Below are 9,619 nucleotides of genomic sequence, written 5' to 3' on the forward strand. Positions count from 1 at the left end.
ACTATTAAAAATGGCAATCTTCACCTCATGTTTGTAAGTATCTGGTAATACGTAATTTTTAAGACCCTTCAGTGGTGTGATGATATGTTACAGATACACTCCTTCATGTTAATGGAATAGGAAGCTGAGAAAAGTATCTCCTGCTCCAAAAATCTTTGCCTGATAAAGTAACTGATAACATTTATTATATGACACTCAAGATCAAACAATAATTTTGCCATAGTGAATTATGAAGAATGGAAGCAGAGCAATCACCTTGAGTGTACATTTTCATTTTCTCATTAGTTTGCAGGCAGTGGTGTTTACTAGTGTTAGTATCAACATTATCCACTGTAGAGAAGTCAAATTTAAAAATCCATTATATAGTACTGTGTCTTTACAGTTTTTGAACAATCTTTTTTTGCACTTTCAGTTGCAATTAGACCCACTGCGCCTTTACCTTCATAGTAACAAGTTGTTGCAGTGTTTTTTGATATGACTAGATGAAAAAAGCAGACTGGCTGACTTCTATGTGAACTTCATCTTCAACAGCTTAATTTGAGAGATCACAAACTGTCATGGCTCTGTCTTCACACCTCACACTAAAGTTCTGCTTAGATGTTCCATTCCAGCCACAAGGCTTTGTAGTGACTGGCCTGCGTCATAATGCTCTTTGCCAGGCATTAAAAGGTTTGGAGCACTCTGAGCCTTTCCCTAACTCTTCTTTTCTCTAACCTGAAGAGTTGGCAAGAATTTAAAAGACTAAATGCTGGTCTTTGGCTTGGCAGCTACCAGTAACTCTTACAACACTACCTGCGTTGTTAAATGTGTTAATTTAAACCATCCTTGCAGGTGGCATCGCCACTGAAGCTGTGGGTTCTTTGGACTTTGAATTGGGTAACACATCCTTCACATTAAGAGAACTTCCTTATTTCATCAATTCATCATGAAGTAAAAGAAGGCTGAATCAAACTTACGCAGAGCAACAGTAAGCAAAAATAAGTACATTGAGTTCTCAGTACAGAATTTTCAATAACTGAGAGTATTATAATTTGAAGTGGGAGTTCTATGATTCTAAGTTTCCCGTATTTCCCATATTTCAGAGAGTATTTTCAATTTTTGAAGCAAGCCTTGTATAAAGGTAGGAAGTCGTTTTGTTAAGACAGATGACAAGGGCATTTGTAATTTTGAAACACTGATAAATAAGAGTACAATGTTTCAGTGCTGAATAATAATAAGTAACTTCTTTATAACAATACTAACTGATATTTAATATAAAGCAGATATAAAATTAATCAGAATAATAGTTTACATCATTTTGTCAAAACTAAAGATTTCAAAGGTATTAAACATGGCCAAAACAAGAAATTCAGCTAGTTTGTTCAGAATGTTTTCCCTAATAAAAAAAAAATTTGAAAGCAGTAATTTTTTGCAAAACTTAAGTGCAGTGAAAGTTCAGTCCCCAACTGAAAAAACACACATTTTCGTCCAGAAAAAAAAGTGTGTTGGCTAGCTCTCAGCAGGGATAGGAATAAAAGAAAGAAATAAAGGACAGCATGCTGGAGAAGCTTACCAAAAACCCTGCTATTGGTGCTCCCTAAACAGTGATAAATGTTACTTCAAGCAAAGAAAAGGCAAGTTAACATTATAGTGCTCTCAATAGAACTAAGCACGTTATTGCCAAGGCATCTTCGTTTTTCTACAGGTTTCTCGTCAGCTGTATGAATTGTATAAGTCATGTTAGCATAGCAGCAGGTAACCAGCCATACCTTTGCTTCACCTGCTTACAGCCTTAGAGAATTCAGAGCTTTACAGTTCCTTGCTGGCAAAGGCTCTTTGTCTTATTGGCACATTAACTCAGCTTTGGCCTGCCACATATTTTAGTCTAACTGACAACATTCAGATTGCCATAAAATCAGTCAATAGCCTCTGATTCTACTAAAGTTGTGCTAAAACATACAACATGCTATTGCAAAGCTTCTGATCTGCCACTGCCTTTTAGTTAGGCTGCAGAAACTCACCTTCACAGGCAAAGGTTGCATAGAAACTTGTGTACATCCATTTCCTACACTGGCCTGGAAGCTCCTGCAAGGCAGCTACCTACTGTTTTGCTCTGAGGCTGTAACATATGGGAAAGATGCCTGGCTGCTCTCCAGAGCCTAGGCACCTGCAGCAGGTGAATCACATTGTAGTGAACCAGCACAGTCTCAATCAGCATCAGCTGTTCCATTAACAGAAAGAAATTATCCCAGAGGACTTGCAGCTCCTGGGTAGAATCTCTGGCTGCACAGGAGATTGTGGAAAACTAGTGGACTGAGAGGAAATATATACAAGCTTTTCCTGCACTGCTTCTGAAAGGACCTGTCCTACAAAGCTGTAGAGGATGAAAAGAGAGGGCTTTTTTTTTTTTTTCCTTTAAATTTGTTGCAGGTTTTTTGAAAGGTTAGTCTGTTTAATTTGAATGAAATTTCTCTCATAGTCAGTTTGTGCTGCCAAAGAAACAAATGATTTGGAGGTACAGAATGGGGCCTGGTAAATGGTGAAGAACAAAGTAATATTGTGATAGGTTGTTGCAGACTTAAAAGGCACCTGAGGACAGCATGAAGCATATAATGAAGTCATATAACTGTAAGTAGAATTCAAGCATATCTTTAAGCATATGATGAAATTTAAAAGACTTCCTGAGTATTTGTATTACATGGAAACTTAAGCAGAAAAAAAATTCATAGCATTTTTATACCATCCTTCTGCCTACAGGTAACGTCTATGGCCAGGAGACACTGGCTTTCGAAGGTATTTGCTGAACACAGTTTCAAATGATGCGACATAATGAAACAGCAAGTTATGTTGGTAAGGGTTTTTTTTATGTTTGTTTTTTTTTTTTCAATCTTTCTAGGACTTTTGCAGACTTTTTAGAGTACCTATGTTAAAAGTGTAGAAAGTAGCACTCTCAGTGTAGATTGTATGCTTCTAGTTTCTTCTTATTTTTCATTGAAATTCAAACAAACACAGCCTTCATTTGATAAGATACTTACCATACAAAATAATACTAAAATGAGAGAGGGAAAATCCTTTGAACCACAGCAGAGAGGTAAGATCTTGACATTATTTTTGTCTTTGGTTTAAAAAGAAAAAAAAATCTCTTTAAAAAGAGAAGGGAATTTCAAAGGAAAACATTTCAGTCCAGCAGGCTTTATATTTTTTCAACAGCATAAAAATTAAGTTTTCAAAGTCTTTTTTGTTCTCATCTGAGTAATGCATTACATTTGTTTAAATAACTAAATGTATAAATAATAAACATTTTGTAAATCTTCACGTGAAATAGTGATATTGAAGGAAAGCCTTTGAAGTGTGGATAGCTCCCTCTCATGGCCTCCTCCCCTCAATCTTCTTCAGATCTTGCAGAATGCTTTGCTGGGTCCCCAGAGGTACCTTTTGTTCCATTGAAGATTCTAGTTAAAGAAAGATGTTCAAATATTTTAACTGAGTTTTTGGGGTAGCATTAAGTTAAAACTGTACATCTTTCAATTTCCAGGACTTTCACTGCTCTGTTACTTAAGCTTCAAAGTTCAGTTCACTGAAGAACTGTTCATAATTTATAGCTCAACTGAGGATCTCTTTCCCTTATTTGCGTTTTAGTTCTCAGGCAAGTGGAAAAGGCAGATGTTATGAGCATAGTGTACATGTAAATATTGTTTGTGAAAAACATGCTGAGGCAAGGTATTCAGGCCTGACTGTTATGTTAGTGGGCTTCTGCTCTGCAAAGCTCACCTGGAGACGTCTGAAAGGTACTTGACACATTTGGAAGGCCAGCCACTTTAAAACATTATGTGTCTAGAAAGCTTTATGAAAATCCTGACTTCTTGGGGATATATTTATCCACAGAGCAGGGTCTCATCATAAAAGTTTCTGTGTTTCATAGAACAGTTAGGGTTGGAAAGGACCTTAAGATCATCTAGTTCCAGCCCCCTGCCATGGGCAGGGACACCTCACACTAAACCATATCACCCAAGGCCTCGTCAAACCTGGTCTTGAACCAGGTCTTGAATGTTTACCAATAAGCATACTTTGGTCACAATAGTGAAGAGTCAGTCTGTGGGTTAAAAGTGAATTCATGTGTCTTTATTTTTTCCTAAGTTTTCTGAAACTATTGGCATCTTGAGAAAATGGGACTGGGGCATGGAGGAGGAGGGAGGTTATGAGATGCAAGCTCCTGTTGTTCAGGAACTAGGTTCCAATCATAAAGTTCTTGATTCTTGGGAGTAGGGCAGATGCCTGCACAGAACCCCATTTACATTAATGGGATTCTTTACTGGTCAATGAACCTGCCTTCATACATCAGTATCACAGGATCAGAGCCTGAAATTTCTCCTGGAGAAAATAACTGAGTTGCTCTGTAATGCTAATGCTTTCTAGTCACTGCTTTCTAAGCCTAACATGATCAAACTAGTGGAAAAAGATACTCTGGGCTATTAAACCTTATCTACCCAGTCCCAATGACCTGTGCTTTCTGGCACTCATGCAAATACCAGCAAGCTGAGCTTTAATTATTTCTAATCCAATAAATAATAAAAAGAACAAGATTTTTTTGTTTGCTTAAAAGTGTCAATTTAGGAAGGCTTTTAAAGATAGTGTTTATAGGAAAGCACAAATGCATAGCATGTTAGCGTTACTGATTAGTTTAAAACATTGAATACAATAATCCATTATTTTAATTAGTTTTCTAAATTGCTGGCAAAAATAACAGAGAGATGCTGTCTGCAGTGAGGTAAATGCTTCCTTGTAATCGTTTTGGATTTTGCTCTAACCTTTAATGAATTTATTCTTGTAATGGCAAGAACATTATTTTTATTCCCACACTTAGGTTAGGGAAGCTCACACGAAAGAGCAAGGCATCTGGGAACTCAGCAGAGTTTTGCTTTGACAAATGACCTCATTTACCACCTTGACAAACACTGACTGTACTGACCAATGTTGCATACAGCTCTGATTTAAGCCATCACTACACAGAAATTGCCAGTTGCCGCCCGTTTCCTATGGCTCTGCTGGGGAGCTGTTTGTGTGAGCTCTGCCTTGCACAATAAAATGAGCCCAGAAAACTCATGCTGCATGTTTCAGTGGGTTACACTAGCTTGGCTGATTCTGTCTGAATCAAGCTGTCATACAAACTGCTGCAGGAGCAGAAGAATGTCAGTGGTCCTTCCAGATGAGGCAGTTGACATATATTGCCAGCCCTAAGGATTGTGGTGCATCATGAGACAGAAATTCACTCCCACCTATTTGTTCTAACCTTCTCCTCCCTTCCCTGCTAACATTTAAATACCATTCACACTTCCTGCTTTCCTGAGATAGAAGTCCTCAGAACTGGAGGCTGTGTACTCCTTTTGCAAAGCAGTAATGGTTTTGCCCACTCCTCTTTATTTCCAGTGAATGTACTCATTGTGAAGGTGACACTGTTAAATACTGTCCTAATGATTCTTTTAAGCATTTACTAGTGGTTGCCAAAGTTAGCTCAGATAGTCTTTTCATCAATTCTCCAGGATACAGAGGAGGACCTAGAAAAAGCTAGGAGGATTAGCCAGGTTAATAAATGGTTAAGATGGTGGTGTCATAGTCAGGGGTTTGGGTGTCTTGAGCACGGGACCCAAGTTAGTAGGCCAGGTCTACTGGGTGCTGGTTTTGGTAGGCTGACTGGTCAAGGAGGCTTTAAACTAGATGTGTTGGGGGAGAGGGGTATCATTCCATCCGAACACAACCAGTCAGTTGCCAGAACCCATAAGAAATGCTGGGAGCAATATAGACATATCCCAGCCGCTCCAGCCAGTGAGCCAGCTTCATTTGGAGCTCGGCTCAGATGCCTCTATACAAATGCCCATAGCATGGGGAACAAACAAGAGGAATTAGAGATGTGTGCACATCTATGGGGGTATGATATAATAGGCATCGCAGAAACATGGTGGGATGGCTTCTATGACTGGAGTGTTGGAATGGAAGGTTACAGGCTCTTTAGAAAAAGACAGGCCTGGCAGGCAGGGAGGGGGAGTTACCCTTTCTGTTAGGGATAGGCTGGAGAGTATGGAACTGTGTCTGGGGACAGGTGAGCAGTCCACAGAGAGTTTGTGGGTCAGGGTTAAAGGGAATATAGCTATGGGAGACATTACTGTGGGGATCTGTTACAGACCGCCTGATCAAGGAGAACCTGCGGATGAAGCACTCCATAGAGTGATAGGAAGAGCCTCATGCTCACAGGCCCTTGTTCTCATGGGTGACTTCAACCACCCTGACATCTGTTGGAAGGACGGTATAGCCCGGCACAAGCAATCCAGGAGGTTCCTCGATTGTGTGGAAGACAACTTCCTTCTGCAAGTAATAGAGGAGCTGACAAGGAGAGGTGCCATGCTTGACCTCGTGCTCACCAACAAGGAAGGGCTTGTTGGGAATGTGGTGCTCCAGGGCAGCCTTGGTTATAGTGATCACGAGATGCTCGAATTTGAGATCCTCAGGACAGTGAGAAGAGCATGCAGCAAGCTCACTGCCCTGGACTTCAAAAGAGCAGACTTTGGCCTCTTCAGGAACCTGCTTAGGAAGGTTCCATGGGATACAGCCCTAGAGGGCAGGGGGGCCCAAGACTCTTGGTTGATATTCAAGGATCACCTGCTACAAGCTCAGGAGGGTTGCATCCCAACCAGAAGGAAGTGCAGCAGGAGGGCCAGGAGACCTGCTTGGATGGATAAGGAGCTCCTGAGGAAAATTCAAATGAAACAAGAGGTTTATAAAATGTGGAAGCAAGGACAGGTGGCCTGGGAAGAGTACAAGGATGTTGTCAGGGAAGCTAGGAACCAGGTTAGGAAAGCTAAGGCCCAGTTAGAATTAAACTTGGCTAGGGATGTGAAAGATAACAGAAAGGGACTCTATAGGTACATTGCAAATAAAAGACAGACTAGGGACAATGTGGGCTCTCTCCAGGATCTATCAGGAGAGCTGCCTACCCTGGATTTGGAGAAGGCTGAAGTTCTGAATGACTTTGTTTCCTCAGTCTTCCCTGACAAAGGCTCTGACCACACCATCCAAGTCTTGGAAGGCAGACACAGGGACTGTGAGAATGAAGACCTTGGGCCCACTGTAGGAGAGGATCTGATTTGAGACCATCTTAAAAATCTGAACATGCACAAGTCCATGGGTCCTGATGAGATCCATCCACAGGTCCTGAAGGAGCTGGTGAATGGAGTTGCTAAGCCACTGGCCATCATATTTGAGAAATCATGGCAGTCAGGTGAAGTTCCTGACAGCTGGAAAAAGGGAAATATAACTCCCACTTTCAAGAAGGGGAAAATGGATGACCTGGGGAATTACAGACCAGGCAGTCTCACCTCTGTGCCTGGCAAAATCCTGGAGGAGTTTCTCCTGGAAGGCAAGCTAAGGCACATGAAAAACAACAAGGTGCTTGGTGACAGCCAGTATGGCTTCACTAAGGGGAAATCCTGCCTGACCAATTTGGTGGCCTTCTATGATGGGGCTACAGAACTGATGGACAGGGGTAGAGCAGTTGATGTCATCTACCTGGACTTGTGTAAAGCCTTCGACACTGTCCCACACAACATCCTTGACTCTAAATTGGAGCAACATCAATTTGATGGATGGACCACTCGGTGGATAAAGAACTGGCTGGATGGCTGCACACAGAGAGTTGTGGTCAATGGCTCAGTGTCCAGCTGGAGACCAGTAACGTGTGGTGTCCCTCAGGGATCGGTGTTGGGACCGGTCTTGTTCAACATCTTCGTCGCTGACATGGACAGTGGGATTGGGTGCGCCCTCAGCAAGCTGTATGGTTCGGTTGATACCCTGGAGGGAAGGAATGCCATCCAGAGGGACCTTAACACACTTGTGAGGTGGGCTGATGCCAACCTCATGAAGTTTAACCATGACAAGTGCAAGGTCCTACACCTGGGTTGGAGCAATCCCAGGCACAGCTACAGGTTGAGCAAAGAAGAGATTCAGAGCAGCCCTGCAGAGAAGGACTTGGGGGTGCTGGTTGATGAGAAAATGAATATGAGCGGGCAGTGTGCGCTTGCAGTCCAGAAAGCCAACCGTATCCTGGACTGCATCAAAAGGAACATGACCAGCAGGTAGAAGGAGGTGATCCTGCCCCTTTACTCTACTCCAGGTGAGGTCTCACAAGAGCATTGTGTGCAGTTCTGGTGTCCTCAACATAAAAAGGACCTGGAACTGTTGGAACAAGTCCAGAGAAGGCCACGAGGATGATCAGGGCCTGGAGCACCTCCTGTATGAAGACAGGCTGAGGAAGTTGGGGCTGTTCAGCCTGGAGAAGAGAAGGCTGAGTGGAGACCTCATAGCAGCCTTGCAGTATCTGAAGGGGGCCTATAGGGCTGCTGGGGAGGAACTCTTAGTTAGAGACTGTAGTGAAAGGACAAGGGGTAATGGGTTAATACTTAAACCAGGGAAGTTTAGATTGGATATAAGGAGGAAATTCTTTCCTGTTAGGGTGCTGAGGAACTGGAATGGGTTGCCCAGGGAGGTTGTGAATGCTCCATCCCTGGCAGTGTTCAAGACCAGGTTGGATGAGGCCGTGGGTGATATGGTTTAGGGTGAGGTGTCTCTGCCCATGGCAGGGGGTTGGAACTTGATGATCTTAAGGTCCTTTCCAACCCTAACTGTTCTATGATTCTACAAAGTTACACCTCCTGAGAGTGCAGTGTAACATTAGGTTACATCATGCCTTCCCACAGACTGTGTGTTCATATACTGCATAACCTCCAGCCATATTTCATCAGAAGGGTAGGCAGGATTTTTCTGAAGGAGACACAGGTGTCCAGGTAACTTGGAGATGAAGGAGGCCTTGGTGAGAGAAGTTTCCCCATCACCTGTGGGAGGACAAAGATGAATCATGAAAGGGGCACTGAGTGACCTGAAGTGGGAAGTGTAAGCAGCAGTGAGTGTTACTAGTATTCTGATCTGAGAAGAGCAGGTGTGTGTTTTCGGACTTCGAACATCTTCAGTACACCATCACATCACATGCATTTATGGAACACTGTACACTGCTCACACTTTCTCTGAATATCAGTCCTTTGATCACCAAGCAGGCTTACCCAGCACAGGAGGTAACAAAAGAGAGATTCTGGTAGTATGTGAGCTTGTGCTCTCCAGCAGCCGTACACCTCTTCCCTTCCTGGTCTTGTGACTGGACACCAATGTATCACCCTTACACACCACAGTGCCTTCGCACGTGTCTTGAAAGGTGTGAAAAAGGAGGCAGAACACGTGGAAGTGAGTGACAGAAGGAGGTCAGTCCCTGAGACTCCCTTTTTGTAAAAATACGGGCTTCATTTTGAAGGGAGTTCTTTGCTCTGACAATAAGCAAACTCTGAAATAGGTTTGTGCTACACAGAATGATAGTGTAACTAACATTGGTCTTAATGCAAATTCACTGAAGTGTTTGCTAAGTTACCCAGTGGCTGCTTTGCGACAAAGCTAATGGTGCAGGGAAAAATCTTTTGATATTCGTTTGTGCATTCACATAAGCACCAAATGAAAGCCAGAAGTTTAAATACAGTGTTGTAATTTTAAGGTTTCTTTTCTTTTATTTTTTTTTTTTTAATCTTATCAAAAATTATTGGTTTTC

At 42.2% G+C, this 9,619-nt stretch overlaps 1 long non-coding RNA gene across 1 annotated transcript; it reads left to right on the forward strand.

Moving 5' to 3' along the window:
* Nucleotides 1-2,387: 2,387 nt before the first annotated feature.
* Nucleotides 2,388-5,023, forward strand: LOC133278616 (uncharacterized). The gene is made up of 2 exons (XR_009746615.1): nt 2,388-2,607; nt 4,844-5,023. It is a non-coding gene; the product is annotated as an uncharacterized LOC133278616 (long non-coding RNA).
* Nucleotides 5,024-9,619: the final 4,596 nt, after the last annotated feature.

This window comes from Pezoporus flaviventris, unplaced genomic scaffold (genome assembly GCF_033815535.1).
Source record: "Pezoporus flaviventris isolate CSIRO_AGI_PZ_B2104156 unplaced genomic scaffold, CSIRO_AGI_Pfla_v1 ptg000066l, whole genome shotgun sequence".
Lineage (NCBI taxonomy): Eukaryota > Metazoa > Chordata > Aves > Psittaciformes > Psittacidae > Pezoporus > Pezoporus flaviventris.